At 48.9% G+C, this 19,181-nt stretch overlaps 5 non-coding genes across 5 annotated transcripts; all 5 read left to right on the forward strand.

Moving 5' to 3' along the window:
* Positions 1-7,702: 7,702 nt before the first annotated feature.
* On the forward strand, positions 7,703-7,773 carry TRNAG-GCC (transfer RNA glycine (anticodon GCC)). Its single transcript has one exon. It is a non-coding gene; the product is annotated as a tRNA-Gly (tRNA).
* Positions 7,774-7,987: 214 nt separating this feature from the next.
* TRNAG-GCC (transfer RNA glycine (anticodon GCC)) lies at positions 7,988-8,058 on the forward strand. Its single transcript has one exon. It is a non-coding gene; the product is annotated as a tRNA-Gly (tRNA).
* A 357-nt stretch (positions 8,059-8,415) lies between these two features.
* TRNAG-GCC (transfer RNA glycine (anticodon GCC)) lies at positions 8,416-8,486 on the forward strand. The gene has a single exon. It is a non-coding gene; the product is annotated as a tRNA-Gly (tRNA).
* Positions 8,487-8,700: 214 nt separating this feature from the next.
* TRNAG-GCC (transfer RNA glycine (anticodon GCC)) lies at positions 8,701-8,771 on the forward strand. The gene has a single exon. It is a non-coding gene; the product is annotated as a tRNA-Gly (tRNA).
* A 5,051-nt stretch (positions 8,772-13,822) lies between these two features.
* TRNAR-ACG (transfer RNA arginine (anticodon ACG)) lies at positions 13,823-13,893 on the forward strand. The gene has a single exon. It is a non-coding gene; the product is annotated as a tRNA-Arg (tRNA).
* Positions 13,894-19,181: the final 5,288 nt, after the last annotated feature.

A 19,181-nucleotide genomic window follows, 5' to 3' on the forward strand; every position in this document is an offset into this window, starting at 1 on the left:
TAATACCGAAAACAGAAGAGACCGAAAAGCTCAAGCAACTTTCCTCCTACAGACCCATAGCGCTTACTAACTGCGACTACAAAATATTGATGAAGGTGTTGGCACGACGGGTCCAGTCAGTTATTCAGGAAGTAGTCGGCCCACACCAGACGTGTGGTATTCGTGGAAGAACCATTTTCACTAACATCCATAAAATGAAGTGTGTGCTGGAGTGTTGTGACGCCATGTGCGATGCAGTAGCCATCCTCCAGCTAGACTTGGAGAAGGCGTTTGACTGTGTTTCTCACGACATATTGCTTACCATCCTTGAACACGTTAATTTTGGCCACATAATCACTGAAGGGGTGACCATGGCGTACCGGAGCTGCTATACCAGACTTATAGTTAATCAGATGTTGGGGGCCCCCATTAACGTGAAGCGCTCCGTTCGCCAGGGTTGTCCACTTAGTCCACTCCTGTTTTGTGTCTACATAGAAACGCTATGTCTGGCCATCATTGAAAATGAATGTATTAAGGGGTTTAGTCTTCAATCAGCAGAAGTGAAGCTACTGGCATACGCTGACGATGTGGCTGTGTGCTGTAAGGACAAACAAAGTGTATTGAATACTGTGAATATCGTCAAAAAGTTTGGTAACGTCACTAACAGCTACGTTAACTGGCAGAAATGTTGGGGGTTTTGGCATGGAAGATGGGCGTCTACACCAGACCACTTTTCGAACGTAAACTGGGTCACGACGCCAGTGAAGTACCTTGGAGCACCCCTTGATGCCTACAAGGACAGTAGCGAGTACTGGAAGGAGCGGACAAAACAACTAAAAGAAAAAGCCGACCGATGGAACGCCTGTTACTTGTCAATATTCGCGAGAGCTACAGCGTGCAACATGTTTCTCGTGACAAAGATCTGGTACGTAATGCAGGTACTACAGTGCTCTCGTATTAATGTGCAGAAACTGCACCGCGTGTTCGCTGTATTCGTGTGGGCATCAAGCTGGGAGCGATGTAGCCGAGATAATCTCTTCCGGCGCGTGAAGGATGGTGGTCTGGGGTTGGCGCACCTCTTCTTGCGTCAACTGGTGAATAGATTCTCCTTCTTTCGAGATACAAACGACCCATTTCTGCGCACGGTGATCCAAATGAGGCTGTCAAGATCACTTCCCGAATTCGTTGTAGGTACGGAAATAATGCCAGGACCAGTCCGTAGTTTCTTTCGGGAAATAGTTCAGAGTGTTTCCTTTTTGCGTGTTCGTTTTTCAAGTGCGTATTTGTGGAGTGTAAAACGGAAAAAGTTATATCGTGATTTATGTGACAGTGTTTTGCTGGTACCTATGTACAGAGCCCCGTACAGTGGAGGCCCAGGCCTAGATGTATTGAAAAGGGTGAAGAAGATGCCAGTTCAACCAGCCACTAAATCGTTCTTTTTTAAATTACACAGTGGTACTGTACCTGTTAAATTCTTCCTTGAACAACGTGGGTTCTACATGCCATGGGGAACCCACTGCCTTATATGTAAAAAAACAGAAAGCATAGATCATGTCTTCATCCACAGTTGGGAAGGGGTCTTTTTCTGGGACGTGTTACAAAGGACTCTAAAAAAGGAGCTACCTATAGATCCCCACGGAATCAGGTTTCTGCCAGTATATGACGACGAAGGTTTCCCGTACGACCTGATCATGCTTACGGGCCTCCACTGTTTATGGCGCGCAAGAATGGCGGGTTACCATTGTGACCCGGATGCCCCACCGGCGCGTCTGTACTTTTGTGAATCCATGCAACGGTATGTGGAAGTGATGAAGATGCAACAGCCTGTTCCTGAGTGGCTGTCGAGGGTTGAACCCCTTACAGCACTAAAGGAATTTTAATCCGACAACGTCGTGCCACAGTAGCGGACGGCAGCGAATGTAAATATTACTGTTCCTTGTTCCGTTTGTGTATTCATCCCTTTTTGCTTCTTTGGTCTTTGTTTATATCATTTAGGAATTTGTGTTGTGTTATGTCGAGTACTGGCAATAAAGAAAAAGAAAAAAGTCGGTGGTTCAGTGGTAGAATACTCGCCTGCCACGCGGGTGGCCCGGGTTCGATTCCCGGCCGACGCAGCTTATTTTTTCTAAAGGAGCTGTGAGATAAAGCAGAATGATCCAAACACTGTAGAGCAACCTGCCACAGGTCGTCGGTGGTTCAGTAGTAAAATACTGGCCTGCCACGCGGGTGCCCCGGGTTCGATTCCCGGCCGGCGCAGCTTCCTTTGTTTTAAAGGAGCTGTGCGATAAAGCAGAATGATCCGAACACTGCATAGGAACCTGCCACAGGGCGTCGGTGGTTCAGTGGGGATTCGGCTTTCTGCCGCGCTAGCGAGCGGACGTGCCGATCATGAGCTCCGTAGGAGCGGCTTCAGCGGCCCAGCAGGGCCGCGGTACCAGGAGTTTTGCCTCAGAAGACCCGGAATACCAAGTTTTGCTGCCTCAATTGCCGACAGGTCGGATAGTTTTAAATACAGTTTTTCTGCATGCGGATGTGCGTGCCAGGCCGTATCGTGTGGAACATTTCCCAGATGCGTTGGCTAGCTTAGGCCTACTTGCCGATGTCATCGCCCTAGGGGCGTATCAGATGAGCCACGTTTGGGCGGTTACTTTCAAGAGCGACGAAGGCGTGAAAAAGCTTTCAAGCGCCAAGAACCTCAAGGTGAATGAACATCGGTGCATTGTCGTTGATCCTGCCAATCAGGCCGTGCGGCTGAAGTTGCATTGGATGCTTCATAACGTGTCGGACGAGGATATACGGACAGCCCTGTTACCGTTCGGAAAGGTCACGGACGTTTTCCATGAAAAGTGGCGTGTTCAAGGAGTTCAAGATAAAGCATCGTCGACACGGGCGGTGTCCCTGGTTCTGAAGACGGGTATGACCGTATAAAACCTGCCCCATCAACTTCGTGTAGCTGGTGAGCAGACCCTAGTTGTGGTACCGGGCAGAGCACCCCTTTGCCTGAAGTGCCGAAACACCGGACATGTCCGACGTGACTGCCGCGTCCCGAAATGTGCAGTATGCCGTCGCTACGGCCACCAGGATACGGAATGTGTTAAGACTTACGCATCCGTCGCAGGACCTGCGCTTCGAGAGGACGTGGCTGACCTGTTAATGGATGAGGCTGACGTTGATGAGGCTTCCCGCGTGCTAGTACCACCGGCGGACATAGTTGCAACACCTTATGTGCCGGCTGCTAAAGCCACGAAGGTGGTAAATGTGCTGCCTACGAGCCCGAAAGATGCAGTGCAAAGGCCATGCGACGAAGGAGCCAAAGAAGAATCGGCCGCAAAATCCGCCACTGCCGAGGAGGCCGCCACGGAGCACGGACCGGCAACTCCCTTGATGGACGTCGAAGAATCGAGTGCAAGCAATGTGGCTATGAAAAGAGCGAGGGACTCGACCGGCAACATGGACGGCAGCCTGGACGGCAACCTTGACAACGGGGCCAAAGACGAGCCGCCGCCAAAAGCGCAGGCGGGTCGTCGTGTGCCCGTGCGCCCGAAGCCAAACATCCCGCCGGACAGACGGCCGGCGGCAAAACCGCCTAAGTAGGACTCGGCGCCTACTGGGACGCCCGGACTAACGTCGTGAAGAGATGGCGTCCTTTTTGGAATCGGGCTTCGCGTACGCTCTAAAGGTACGCGTGTGGATCGAGCGGTTTTCAGTGCAAAAGTTATGCATGCAAATTTTTCTACAGTGTGTCTGGATCGCTTGTTCTTCAGCGACACCGTGCGATCGGCTTGCTTTTGCAGATAAATGGCGGTGAAACTAGAGAGAGCACTGAGAGTTGCCACGTTAAATGTCCGTGGCCTTGGAGCGCGAAGGAGGCAGTATCAACTTAGCCGCTTGTGTATGGAGAAGGAACTCGATGTAGTTGCCTTACAAGAAACTAAGGTCGAAACCCAAGAGCAGACCGATCGCATGGTGACGCCTTTCACGGCGCATTACAATGTGTGCGTGTGCCATGCGAATGGCACATCAGGCGGATGTGCGTTGTTAATACGGAAGAGTGCTGGTATTATTGAAGAAAGTGTAACTGTTTCTGAAACTGGCCGCTTGCTTATTGTAGATTTTTCTTTTTCCCACGATTTGTGGCGGCTCGTATGCGTTTATGCGCCAAACAATGTGAATGATCGATTTTTGTTTTTTGAATGTATCGAGCAATATCTAAAATGTGATCGCTTTGTCATATTACTTGGTGATTTTAACTGTGTGTGTTCTCCGGAAGACCGACTAAAAAGGGAAAGGGTTCGCGATAAAAGTGCTCTCCTTTTGAGCAGACTAATTGAAGACCACAACTTAGAAGATGTGGGCCTAGTCCTCACTGATGGTATGATTCCGCTGTACACGCACATTCAGCGAAATAGCCGAGCAAGGCTGGACAGAGTGTATGTTTCTGACGACTTGATCACCCTTTGTAATAGTTATAACGTCGCACCGCAATCGTTCACGGACCATAGCCTGGTAAGCTTCTCGATTGGGGAAAAAGTTAAAAGAACACGATTCAACTGGAACATGTGGAAATTCAACGAAAAGCTGCTTGATGATGAACCATTTGTGCGCAGAGTTAAGGAAAAGATAACAGAGTTGATGACAAATGAGGGTGAATATTTTACTGCCACATGGGAGGAATTTAAGATTCAAGTTAAGTTCATTGCAATAGAAAGAGGAAGCAGCCTTCAGCACGATAAATTACAGAAACAAAGAGAGCTGCAAAGACAGCTAGAATATCTGTCAAGCGCACAAAATGCGGGTCACGATCTATTAGCTGAAAACGTAAAGAAAGTAAGACACGAGCTTGAAGTTATCGACGCCGAGCGATACAAAGCAGCAGTTATACGCGCTAGAAGCGAACGCCTATGGATGGGTGAGATACCAAACAAACGGGCAATGAGCGATGAAAAGCGTCACGCGTCAAGAAATGAGATCCAACAGATACGTCTTCAAAACGAGGTGACGTCAGACGCTTCGTCGATTGAGAAAGCTTTTGTGGAACACTATCGCGAATTGTTCGGCAATGTGACTCCTTCTGGACTGGCCTTCGAGAGTGAATTCATGAGCGAGATGCCAAGGTTGGATGACGACGTTAGAGAAAGTCTTGAGAGACCGATAGCTGTGTCCGAGATTGAAAGGGCGATAGAAGAACTGCCATCAGGCAAATCGCCAGGGCCGGACGGCCTAGGCGCCGCTTTTTACAAGGCATTCAGTCAGGAGTTTGCGTGTATATTGCACCGACTACTCTCAGAGGCGTATGAATTTAAAAAAGTACCACCCTCATTCCAGACTTCGCACATAGTATTAATTCCGAAAACCGATGAACGGGAAAAGCTCCTTTCAGTAAGTTCATACAGACCGATAAGTCTGACCAACACAGATTACAAAATATTTATGAAAGTACTGGCTCGACGATTTCAAAGCGTGATTCAGCAGCTTGTAGGGCCACACCAGACGTGTGGCATTAAAGGCCGCACCATTTTCACGAACACCCACATTGCAAGGAATGTGCTTGAATGTTGCGATGCCATTGGGGGTCGGGTGGCCATGTTGCAGCTAGACCTTGCGAAGGCGTTCGACCGGGTGTCACATGAGGTGCTTTTCGCTATACTGCAGTACTGTAATGTTGGGAGCGTCATTGTAGATGGCGTTAAAATGGCTTATGAAGACTGTTACATGCAGCTTATAGTTAATAAGTGTCTTAGTTCGCGGGTGCCACTCCGCTCGTCTGTACGGCAAGGCTGTCCCTTGTCTCCCTTGCTTTTTGCCCTGTACCTCGAACCCTTTTGTATGGCAGTCATACGGAATGAAAACATTCGTGGTTTTAGGCTGCACGCCGCAGAAGTTAAAATGCTAGCTTATGCAGATGACGTCGCCGTCTTTTGTGAAGACAGGGAAAGCGTGGTCGAGGCTGTCCGCCTTGCAAGATCCTTTTGTAGGTACACTGGTGCCCAGATAAACTTCGAAAAAAGTGTTGGGATATGGCATGGAAGCTGGGACGCGACACCCACAAAATTCGCCGGTATGCAGTGGACTACAGTGCCTCCACTGTATCTAGGAGTGCCCCTTGAGCACTATCGGGACTCGACACAGTTGTGGACCGGCCAAATAGAATCAATGAAAGAAAAGATAAAAGGATGGCAGGGCCGGGGATTGTCAGTGTTTGCACGTGCTTCAGCTTGCAATATATTTTTAATTGCCAAAGTTTGGTACATACTGCAAGTAATGTTCATGTCCCGTGTAAACGTTCAAAAAATGCATCGAGTGTTTGCTACCTTCATCTGGAACTCCACTTGGGAGCGATCCAGTCGAACAAATCTTTTTCGCACAGTTCGAAATGGGGGCCTTGGGCTCTCACACTTGTTCATTAGACAAATCGTATCGCGGTTCATCTTCCTGCGAGATGAAAGAAATGTTTTCCTCCGTACGGTCATTCAGGCGAAAATGGCAACAGAACTGCCTGAATTTGTTGTGTCCACATCTAGTGCTATCACTAGAGCGACTGGGTACTATCGTGAAGTCGTTGCATCTTTTAGAATACTCTGCGCACGTTTTTCGCTGGAGTACTTGTGCTCAGTGAGAAGAAAGAAACTGTACGCAGATTTAGTTGACAGTATGTTACCTATCCCACTGTATAGGAGTGTTTACTGTGGAGGCCCAGGAAAAGATGTGCTGAAACGAGTCAAAAGGATGCCTGTAAGACCTGCTGCGAAAACTTTCTTTTTCCACCTACACACGAACACCCTCCCCGTTAAAGTATGGCTAGAACAGAAAGGAATATTCGTACCCTGGACTACCGATTGCCGGCTGTGTAAAAAGCCTGAAACAATTGAACACGCCTTCATTGAGTGTTGGGACGCTGTCTTTCACTGGGACATCTTGGAGCGCACTTTTAAAAAAGAACTCCCCATAAACCCCTATGGAATTCGGTTCCTTCCAGTTGAAAGCGATGACGGGCCACCGTTCGACATGTTCATGTTGCTGGGTCTCCTCAGTTTGTGGAAAACAAGAATGGCTGTACGTCATGCTGATGTGAATGTGTGCTCTGCGCGAGAGAACTTCATTGAAAGTATGTCACTATTACGAGAAGTGTATCGTGCACAAAGCGAAACCCCAGACTGGGTTAGCATCCTTGATGAGCTGGTGTGCCTCAAGAAATTTTAGCGACCATCCCACCTGATGTGATGTGGGTGCACTGTGTATATGGATTTGTTTTTTTTGTGTGTTAATGTCTAAGCAGGCAATAAAGAAAAAAAAAAGCGTCGGTGGTTCAGTGGTAGAATACTCGCCTGCCACGCGGGTGGCCCGGGTTCGATTCCGGGCCGACGCAGCTTATTTTTTCTAAAGGAGCTGTGAGATAAATCAGAATGATCCAAACACTGTAGAGCAACCTGCCACAGGGCGTCAGTTGTTCAGTAGTAAAATACTGGCCTGCCACGCGGGTGGCCCGGGTTCGATTCCCGGCCGGCGCAGCTTCCTTTGTTTTAAAGGAGCTGTGCGATAAAGCAGAATGATCCGAACACTGCATAGGAACCTGCCACAGGGCGTCGGTGGTTCAGTGGTAGAATACTCGCCTGCCACGCGGGTGGCCCGGGTTCGATTCCGGGCCGGCGCAGCTTCCTTTGTTTTAAAGGAGCTGTGCGATAAAGCAGAATGATCCGAACACTGCATCGGAACCTGCCACAGGGCGTCGGTGGTTCAGTGGTAGAATACTCGCCTGCCACGCGGGTGGCCCGGGTTCGATTCCCGGCCGACGCAGCTTATTTTTTCTAAAGGAGCTGTGAGATAAAGCAGAATGATCCAAACACTGTAGAGCAACCTGCCACAGGTCGTCGGTGGTTCAGTAGTAAAATACTGGCCTGCCACGCGGGTGGCCCGGGTTCGATTCCCGGCAGGCGCAGCTTCCTTTGTTTTAAAGGAGCTGTGCGATAAAGCAGAATGATCCGAACACTGCATAGGAACCTGCCACAGGGCGTCGGTGTTTCAGTGGTAGAATACTCGCCTGCCACGCGGGTGGCCCGGGTTCGATTCCCGGCCGACGCAGGTTATTTTTTCTAAAGGAGCTGTGAGATAAAGCAGAATGATCCAAACGCTGTAGAGCAACCTGCCACAGGTCGTCGGTGGTTCAGTAGTAAAATAGTGGCCTGCCACGCGGGTGGCCCGGGTTCGATTCCCGGCCGGCGCAGCTTCCTTTGTTTTAAAGGAGCTGTGCGATAAAGCAGAATGATCCGAACACTGCATAGGAACCTGCCACAGGGCGTCGGTGGTTCAGTGGTAGAATACTCGCCTGCCACGCGGGTGGCCCGGGTTCGATTCCGGGCCGGCGCAGCTTCCTTTGTTTTAAAGGAGCTGTGCGATAAAGCAGAATGATCCGAACACTGCATCGGAACCTGCCACAGGGCGTCGGTGGTTCAGTGGTAGAATACTCGCCTGCCACGCGGGTGGCCCGGGTTCGATTCCCGGCCGACGCAGCTTATTTTTTCTAAAGGAGCTGTGAGATAAAGCAGAATGATCCAAACACTGTAGAGCAACCTGCCACAGGTCGTCGGTGGTTCAGTAGTAAAATAGTGGCCTGCCACGCGGGTGGCCCGGGTTCGATTCCCGGCCGGCGCAGCTTCCTTTGTTTTAAAGGAGCTGTGCGATAAAGCAGAATGATCCGAACACTGCATAGGAACCTGCCACAGGGCGTCGGTGGTTCAGTGGTAGAATACTCGCCTGCCACGCGGGTGGCCCGGGTTCGATTCCCGGCCGACGCAGCTTACTTTTTCTAAAGGAGCTGTGAGATAAAGCAGAATGATCCAAACACTGTGTAGCAACCTGCCGCAGGGCGTCGGTGGTTCAGTAGTAAAATACTCGGATGCCATGTGGTTGGCCCGGGTTCGATTCCCGGTCGACGCAGCTTCCTTTTTTGAAAGGAGCTGTGAGATAAAACGGAATGATTCAAACACTGTATAGGAACCTACCACAGGGCGTCGTTGATTGGAAAAAGATACTTTCACTCGAGGCGTTCAGCGTCAAGGAGCACCGGTGTGTAGTTATTGACCCGTGCAAGCAGCATTTGCGGATGAAGCTTCACTGGTTCCTGCACACCACGCCCGACGACGAAGTTCGGAGAGCTTTGGCACTTTTTTGGCAAAGTTACTGAAATTTCCAAAGAGAAGTGGCGTGTCTCAGGCTGTTACGAGAAGGGCTCTCACAGATGTTTGGTGTCCTTTGCGCCTGAAGTCCGGTTTGACGGTCGAAGACCTGCCGCAAGATTTGCGCATAGGCGAAGACATCGCACTTGTGTTCTTATATGGCAGAGCACCGCTCTGCCTCCGGTGCCACGGCACCGGTCACATACGGCGCGAGTGCCGGGTACGGCGCTGCGGTGCCTGCCGCCGCTATGGCCACGAGGAGAGCCAGTGTGTACGCAGCTAGGCCAATGTAACCGCAACAGTCGGAAGCGACATTGTGCAAGAGCACCTTATGGACCAGGCCGACGCCGAAGAAGCTTCTGTGGGAAGTGGGCATCAGGCGAGCAGGCAAGAGAACCCGCCTGTAGCGTCTTCTGTAAAGGACACTGAATTAAGAACTGAGGACGAAAGAGAACAACCGGCCCACCCAAGCACACACGAAAGTACTCCCGAGATGGAAATAAATCTTGGAGGTGGCGCATCGACTTCGCAGAATGGTTCAGAGACAAGGCACTCCCGAAAAGTGAAAAAGAAAGTCAACTTACAACGGCTGTTACTAAGAGACCTCATGAGAAGATGGCTAGCGATGAGGATTGCTCCCACCCAACTAGCGCTGTGGGACCGCCGCCGCTGAAGTCGACGGCCACTCGTAGGAGCAGCTTCAAGCCCAAGCCGACGGTCCCACCAGACCGGTTGCAATGGCCGCGAGGTGGTGCATCGACTTCGCAGAATCACTCAGAGAACGTGGCATGAGCACCTTATGCTCATGTCCCCCGCTACGCTCACGCCCCCGCTAGCGCGGAGGCACTTTCTTGTCTTCGTGTTCAACTGTATGTACGGGGACAATCATGTAGAGACTTTGGTTGAGCTGAGTGCCTTCAAGGTAGAAACCGGGCTAATTATCAGTGTGGACGAATCCGCCTGCTGTGCACACTGACCAGTGATGTAAGTGCTCTATCTGTATTTGCGTAGCATATTAGGTATTGTGAAAAAAAATTAAGACAATGGACCCAAATTTTTCTGCACTTCGTATTGCAACGTTGAATGTACGGAGATTGACAGCAAGACGATGGCAAGTGCAAGTTAGTCGCCGAATGCTCGATAATGACATAGATATTTTGGCCATTCAGGAGACGAAAATCGAGAGCCAGGATGCAACAGACCGGATGGTCGAGACTTTTAAAGCAAGATATAACGTTTGTGTGTGTCATGCTGCTGGCAAGTCTGGAGGATGTGCCCTTTTTTTGCGCAAAAGTATAGAAATATTAGAGGAAGCAGTCCTCACCAGTGAAAATGGTTGGCTAGTCCTGTGTGATTTTTCTTTTAATGAAGCTGAGTGGGGCCTTTTGTGCATCTACGACCCGAATAGAGAGAGGGAGCGCAAGGTTTTCTTCGAGTATGTTGAACCGTTTTTGTCTTGTGAAAGGAAAGTTGCGCTTCTTGGTGATTTTAATTGTATTTGCTTGCTTGAAGACACAGTGAAAAATGTGCCTATTCGTGATGCGAGCGCTGATCTATTGAACACAATTACACAAGAAAAATATATTTTTGATGTGTGGGATGTACTCCGTGGTAATTGTGTGCAGTATACGCATTTCCAAGGTGCGAGTCATGCCCGGTTAGATCGCGCATACATTTCAGCAAGCCTTATGCCATTAAGCTTCAAATACATTGTAAAGCATGTAAATAGCCTGGTGATGTTTGAAATAGGCACAAAACGAAAAATTTAACAGTTTAATTGGAATCTTTGGAAGCTTAACGAAAAGTTGCTACAGGATGAAACTTTTATGCCGGCAGTGACCGAAAAAATTGAAGCTGTTAACTCTGATAAGTCTGACAGTTCTGGTGCGTTGTGGGAACAATTTAAAATCGACGTTAAGATTACCGCAATTGATAGAACATGCGCACTGCGGCACAAATCTAAACAAGAAGAAAAAGAACTGCGAAATACTCTGGACTATCATTTAAATGCTGAAACCATAATACCTGGACTGTTCTCAAAAGAGATTAAAGAAGTTAAAAGAAAGATGGAAGCCATGGAAGCTGAAAAATAGAGAGGGGCGGTGATAAGAGCGCGAGCTAAACGGCTCTGGCTGGGGGAAATCCCAACCAAACGTGCACTGGGAGGCGAAAGATGCTACGGCGCAAAGAACGAAATCAAAAGAATTTGCTATCGTGATGAAGTCACTACTGATCAAAATGTGATCCAGAAAGCATTTGTTGAAAGATACACGCGTTTGCTGGGGTGTAAGGCACCTGTACACGAAGGCTTCTTTACAGAATTTATGCCACTAATGCCGAGGTTGGACAACGATGTGAAAAAGAGACTGGAAGCTCCCATTAGTGTTAATGAAATCGAAACAGCAATAAAGGAGTTAAGTGTATGAAAGTCGCCTGGGCCTGATGGCCTTGGCGCGTCATTCTACGAAGCTTTTAAACAGGAATTGGCTGAGATACTCTACCATGTTATTAATGAAGCGTATGACAGCCATGGAATGCCTCCATTTTTTAAAACAAGCTATATTGTACTAATACCTAAAACAGATGACCCCTCTAAATTACTTTCAGTGGTAGCATATCGACCGATAAGTCTTGCATATGTTGATTACAGGATATTCGTGAAAGTGTTAGCTAAAAGACTGCAGAATGTAATAACATTGGTAGTTGGTAAAGACCAAACATGTGGCATAAAGGGGAGGACAATTTTTACGAATGTTCATACAGCTCGAAGTGTACTGGAGTGCTGTGATATGGTATGCGGGCACGTGGCGATGGTACAGCGGGACCTTGAGAAAGCCTTTGATAGGGTAGCACACGAGGCGGTCTTAAATTACTGGAATATACTAACGTTGGCAAGGTGGTCCTAGATGGGGTAAAAATGGCTTACGCTGATTGTACTACCAATCCAATAATTAATAAGACATTAAGTGATTGAATATCAGTTGTAACTGGTGTGAAACAGGGAGATCCGCTTTGAGCATTATTATTTGCAATGTTCTTGGAACGTTTTTGTCTTAAAGTGCAAAACAACCAGAATATACGAGGTTTCCGTTTCTTCACACATGAAATTAAAACTTTGTCATACGCAGATGACATTGCAATTTTTTGTGGAGACAAAACAAGCATTAAAGAAGCCGTTAAAGATACGAAATAATTTTGTAGCTTTACTGGCAGTGCCATAAACTGGCAGAAGTGTTTAGGTTTCTGGCACGGAGAATGGGAAGATAAGCCAGAATGCTATGAAAGCATAAAGTTCACAACTGTGTCATCCAGCTAGCTTGGTGTTCCGCTTCAATATTATAAACATGCAACGAGCCAGTGGGCAGAGCCAACTGAAAAAATGGAAGCACTGACATCAAAGTGGGGCGAACGAAGTATGTCTACTTTCACCCGTGCGACGGTTTGTAAATTGTTTTTGGTAGCGAAAGTGTTTTATGTGTTACAAGTGTTGTGTATGTCAAGGATCTGTGTGTAGAAATTGCACAGAATATTTGCTGTTTTTTTGTGGGCATCTGGTAGGGAAAGGATGAGTAGTGTAAACTTGTTTCATGCGGTGGGGAATGGAGGTGTAGGTTTATCTCATTTGTTCTTGAAACAGGTCGTGTCGAGATTTGTGTTTTTCCGCGACCAAAGTGACGCGTTTTTGCGCATTGTTATTCAAGTGCGATTGTGTGATGCATGGCCTGATTTTATTGTTACGTCACACACGCCTCGTAATGTAGCTGTGAAAGGATTTATGCGTGAAGTTGTGGATAGTGTCCGTTTTCTCAGAGCGCATTTTTCAGTAGATTATCTTTGAGATGTTTCCAGAAAGAAGCTTTACAAGGACCTTATTTATGTCATGTGCCCTACACCGATTTATCGTTCAGCGTATCATTTAGGTCAAGAGCAGAATGTGCTGAAACGTGTAAAAGGTTTCCCTGTGAAGGCTTCTACCAAAACTTTCTTCTTTATGTTACATTGCGGCACACTCCCTGTCAAACCTTGGCTCCAGGAAAAGGTATCTTTGTGTTTGGAGCGTCAACTGCATCATTTGTAAGAAGCCAGAGACAATAGAGAACATTTTTCTGGTTACACTGGAAGCATAGCGCGCAGAAAAACGACCCACAAAAACCAGAGAGGGCAAGCTCTATGAATTTTCGTGAATTCCGCTACATTTTCCTAAATTGCTGGGATTCCATTTTCTTCAGAGAACTCTCAAAAATCCTCCAGAGAACTCTCAAAAAAGATTTCCCATTAACGCCTTTGGGGATAAGGTTTCTGCCTGTTGAGCAAACAGAGATGGTGCCGTATGGCCTAATAATGTTGTGCATGCAAAGTCTTTGGAGGACGCGAATGGTGGCCAGAAATGCAGACCAAGTTGCACGACCAGCAAAAGAGTAGTTTGTTGAAAATATTGTACATGTACGTGACGCATATAGGTCTTTATGCGAGCCCCCAGAATGGCTATGGATCTTTGACTACCTCACGACAACAAAATACCTTTAACCAAGCTGTATATTATATAATACAGCCGGTGTTTTTATCACCTTTTTTTTTATTGTGAGTGTGGTTTTCTACTGAATTCAAAATTGTGAATTGAGCCATTCCATGATTTTTTGTATTGTATCGCTAAGAGGCAATAAAGAAAAGCGTCGTTGGTTCAGTGGTAGAATACTCGCCTACGACGCTGGTGTCCCGGGTTCGATTCCCGGCCGACGCAGCTTCCTTCTTTTAAAAAGGAGCTGTGAGATAAAACGGAATGATCCAAACACTCCATAGGAGCCTACCACAGGACTTCGGTGGTTCAGTCGTACCACTTCCGGCTTTAAAGCGAAGCGGTCGCGGTATGGCTTGCGCCCACGGAGCGGTTTCGGCGGCCCGTGCGGGCCGCGGTAACAGTCTTCTTGCCTCTACTGCCGAAGATTATCAGGTTATTCTGCCCAATCTGCCATTCGGACGCATCGTAGCGAACACCGTTTTCATGCACGGCGACCCAAGAGCCCGGCCCAACCGTGTCGAAGACTATCGGGACACTTTCGCCCATCTAGGTGCGCTGCCCAACGTTTTGGCGTTGGGGGCGTATCAGGTGAACCACGTGTGGGCTGTAACAATGACGAGTGCTGACGCTGCTCAGAAATTGCCCTCCGCCGTCAACGTGAAGGTAAAGGATCGGCCATGTTTGCTCATCGATCCAAATAACCGGGAGGTTCGCTTAAATCTACACTGGTTGCTGCACGGCGTGATCGACGAAGACATTCGTGTGGCCCTGACACCCTACGGGAAAGTGTTGGAGGTGACGCGGGAGAAGTGGCGGGTGCAAGGCGTCACTGAGAACGCCTCGACGACTCGCTCAGTGGGACTGCAATTGCATGCCGACGTCAAAGTAGACGACATTCCACACCTGCTCAAGATAGCCAGAGAACTGACTCTCGTTGTTCTTCCAGGCCGCGCTCCGCTGTGTGTGCGCTGTAAGAGCGCCGGGCACATACGTCGGGACTGCAAAGTGCCGCGCTGCGATCGTTGTCACCGCTTCGGCCATGAGGACGCGGATTGCCCGAAGACGTACGCCAGCGTGACCGGACCAGTCCAGGCAAACGACGGATTGGACCACCTCATGGATGAGGTAGACTCAGAGGAAACAGCAGGAGTGGGCCAAATCCCGACTACCCAAGATGGTACGCCGAACACTCCACAGGACACCCTCCTTGAAGCACCAGGTAATCCCGAAGCCGGGCTTCTGCATGAAGTCGTGGAAGACCGGAGCAAAAAGGCTGCTCCAAGTAGAACCGGCAACACTTTTTCTGGCGGAGCTGTAGAGACTCCCACCGAGGAAGTGCCGATGACAGGCATCAATAGCGACAGTGCCAGTGCGACCGGAAAGCGACCCCACGAAGCAGGTGAAAAGGAGAAGGGGCCCAGCGCCGTCGCAACGGACGAGCCGCCTGCGAAAACGACTCCCGTGCGGCGTCTTCCCCTTCAGCTACGGCCGAGCACTTCGACGGAGCGCAAGACGGCGGAAACGCCGCCTTTGCGCCCTGAGAACTGCACCGTGACAAGGCACCCAGGAAAAAGGCGCAGTAGTGAGGTGAGCGTAACGGCCCCGGGTTTTCACCGCCTAGCAATGATGTCAATGGATAGGTCAATTCGTGTGGCCACTTTAAACGTACGTGGGCTTGCCTCAAGGAGGAAGCAAAGTCAGCTGTACCGACTAGTAAGCGAATATGACCTGGACATTCTAGCAGTGCAGGAGACAAAAGTCAAGGGCGACGACGAAACCGGGGGCATGGTGCGTCAATTCTTAGCTCGATACTGTGCTATAGTGATCCATGCTGTGGGAACTTCTTCCGGGTGCGCTTTGTTCATCCGACATAGTCTTGGAGCAAAAATAGAAGCCGTGACGTCATGCAAGTCAGGTCAGCCTATTGTCAGTGATTTTTTTATTATCGTCATTGGAATAGCGTGTTATTTGTTTGTACGCGCCGACTGTCGCTGAGGAAAGACACAGATTTTTCGATCAGCCAAAACATTATACCCAGTGAAATAGGCTCCTCATTATTGCCGTTGATTTTAACTGTGTTCTTTCAGCCCCTGATAAAACTAGCACTCGACCGTATAAGGATGCAAGCACCATTGCCCTAAGTGATATAAGGGACGATGGTTTGGAAGACGTGGCTGAATGTCTCGGTGGTGGGAGGACTACACAGTACACCCACTTTCAGGCAGCCAGCCACGCCCGTCTTGACAGAGTGTATGTGAGCCTTCATTTGATAACCCTTCGGAAGGGGTACCATGTGAGCGCACTTTCATTCAGTGATCACCGTTTGGTCAGCCTTTTAGTAGCAAGCACGAAAGAAAAGAAGAAGGGCTCCGAGTGGGAACTATGTAAATTGAATTCGAAATTACTAAGCGATGAAATGTTTATAGCGGACATAATGGAGCAAGTTGAAGAAATGAATGCTGTTGGTAACACGAGATGTGAGGGAAAATGGGAGACTTTCAAGCAGGCAGATAAAATCTAGGCTTTAGAGCACGCGAGTGCTATATGTAGAGAAAAGTGAGCAGAAAAAAAAACAGATTCGCAGGAATCTAGAAAAACTGATCAGTGAGGAAGGTAGGATGCCCGGCATGTTCATGGACGATATTCCCGTACTGAAGCATAAAATAGAAGTTTGATATCGAAAGATACCGCGGTGCTTTGGTGCGGGCAAGGGCTGAAAGGCTGATAATGGGAGAAGCACCGTCAAAAAGAGCGTTAGGCTCAGAAAAGTGGTATGCGCGCCGCAAGAAGATAGCGGAAATCGAACATTGTGGAGAAGTCAGCGACGCAGAAGAAGATATCGAGCGTGCTTTTTTTGAGCACTACAGTGGTTTAGTCACCGACTTCGCAGTCGACATTGATCGTTTTAAAAAGGACTTTTTGTCGTTGATGCCAAGGCTAGATGAAAGTACGAAAGAAATATTGGAAGAACCAATTTCGGAAGAGGAAGTGAAAAGTGCTATTGAAAATATGCGCCCCGCAGGGGCGTCTGCGTCAGCAGGCGTTTGGTGTGTTCCGACACCACGTACCTGAGCACACGATGGTTGGACCCTCCCTCGTGTAGCCGTGCGCGGCTTAGCCGTGTCTGGGGAAAGGGGGATCCTGGAGGTTGAGCCGATGCTGGATGTTTGGACCTTTAAGGCCCCCCGGCGGAGGCAAAGCACCTCTTTGGCCTCTGCTTCACATAGACTGCACCCCCGGACTGACCCACCCGGGGGAAATCCGTAGTTGCCTTTTCCTGTCTCTCTCTCCCTACAACCTTCGTCTTTTCCTTACTTTCCACCTTTCCTGTCTTCTTCTGGCTTCCTTTTATTCCAATTTTTCCAGGCAGGAAGGGTTAACCTTGTGTGAATAGTCAACCTAGGTTATTTCATATTTGGTTATAGTGGTAATGTACAGCTGGCGTTTGCAGGCCGTGTTTCACAGGTCCTGCAGCGTCCCCTTGTAGGACTCCATGGTGGGTGGCTGGTGTTACTGCCGAAATATAACATATATTTATGGATAGCTGCTTTCCTCAACTACCTGATCGCCCTCAGAAAAGAGGGCACAACAATGAAGTTTTTCAGTTTTTCGCACGCCAAGTCCACAACTTCCCACGTTTCCATGTAGTTCACTCGGAAAAACCAGGCAAACCAGTGCGCACCATTTCACCTTTCCTTGTATCGAAGACTTTGACTGATGTTTTTGGAGCCGGTTCTAAGGCGACCAGGATGACAAGCGGTGATCTCCTCCTGGAGCTCCGCGATAAGAAGCAATACGAGAAACTGCCTAAGCTAGTGTCATTTGGGGATAACCAACTAACAGTAACCCCGCACCGTACTATGAACACCACCCGCGGCGTTGTGTCGGACGATGACTTGCTGGAGCTCACTGAGGCTGAACTCTTGGAGGGCTTCAGTGAACAGAATGTAATCAATGTCAAAAGAATTAAGATGAGGCGAGATGGCAAAGAAATCCGAACCAAGCACGTGATAATCACCTTCAGATCAAGTGTCTTGCCCGAGTCAATCGAGGCAGGGTACATCAAGCACCGTGTTAGGCCATATGTGCCAAATCCGCTCAGATGTTTCAAATGCCAACGATACGGCCACAGTTCGCAGAGCTGCCGAGGCCGTCAAACCTGTGCCAAGTGCAGTGCCCATGGACATACTTCTGAAGCTTGCAAGAACACTCTCCATTGTGTAAACTGTGAAGGGGAGCACGCCGCATACTCGCGGTCGTGCCCATCCTGGAAAAAAGAAAAAGAAATTGTGAGGATAAAAGTAAAAGAAAATATTAGTTTCAAGGAGGCACGCAGGCGGGTATCCTACCTGCCCTAAAACACATTTGCCGAAGTGGCGCGTCAGGGGGCAGCGCCACAACGGTCTCTGGCGGCTGTCCGTCTCACACTCAGTGAGGCGGCAGAAATGCCATCCGCCCCCCCCCCCCCGGCGGCAGCAGCTAGCGCTGCGACGCCAACCCAGCAGTAGGGGCCATCCTCCTCCGAGCAGGTGACCTCAAAGGCCTCGTCCAACGTGCTGAGGCCTTCACGCCAAGCAAAGCGCTCGGAAGAGCGCCCGTCCAGCGCCTCGCAAGAGGCGATGGACACAACCACCAGCAAGACGGCGCCACCAGCGCCTAAGGAGCGGCGAGGCACTGTCGATCGCTCCAAAAGAGACAAAACTCCCGCCACGGCACCTGAAAAAGGCCCGTGAGCTAATCCTTCTCTCTTAAATACACAGCACCCAAGACATTTCTCAAAATGGAAACACAAATACTACCGTGGAATGTACGAGGACTTTTGCGTAACCTCGACGACATTAACGAACTGTTACACAAACATAATCCAAGGTTGCTGTGTGTTCAAGAGACACATCTGAAACCTACAAACACTAATTTCCTTCGTAATTACTCTATCTTTCGGAATGACCGCGACGAGGCTACCGCCTCTGGCGGTGTAGCAATAGTAGCCCACAGATTTGTCGCTTGCCGACCCGTCGCCCTTAACACGCCCCTCGAGGCAGTGTCAGTTCGGGCCATGCGTTTTTACAAATTAGTAACAGTGTGTTCCATTTATATACCGCCAAAGCAGCGGCTCGAAAAAACAGACTTTTATAACCTCATTGACCAGCTCCCCGAGCCTTACATACTCGTGGGAGATTTTAACGCCCATAACCCGATGTGGGGAGACTCACGATGCGACGCGAGTGGTCGACTCATTGAAAATTTCCTTTTAAACTCCAGTGCGTGCCTCTTTAATAAGAAAGAACCGACCTACTATAATCCACAGCATAATTCATACTCCTCAATAGACCTATATATCGGTTCTGGTTCTATCTTCCCTGATTTAGAGTGGTCTGTAATTAAAAATCCATTTGGAAGTGATCACTTCCCATTAACTCTAAACCTAGTAACACAACATGACTCCCCTCCGCCTGTTCCTCACTGGAAACGAGCCGAGGCTAATTGGGAATGCTTTAAAGAATCCACCT

This window comes from Dermacentor variabilis, chromosome 4, assembly GCF_050947875.1.
Source record: "Dermacentor variabilis isolate Ectoservices chromosome 4, ASM5094787v1, whole genome shotgun sequence".
NCBI classification, from domain to species: domain Eukaryota; kingdom Metazoa; phylum Arthropoda; class Arachnida; order Ixodida; family Ixodidae; genus Dermacentor; species Dermacentor variabilis.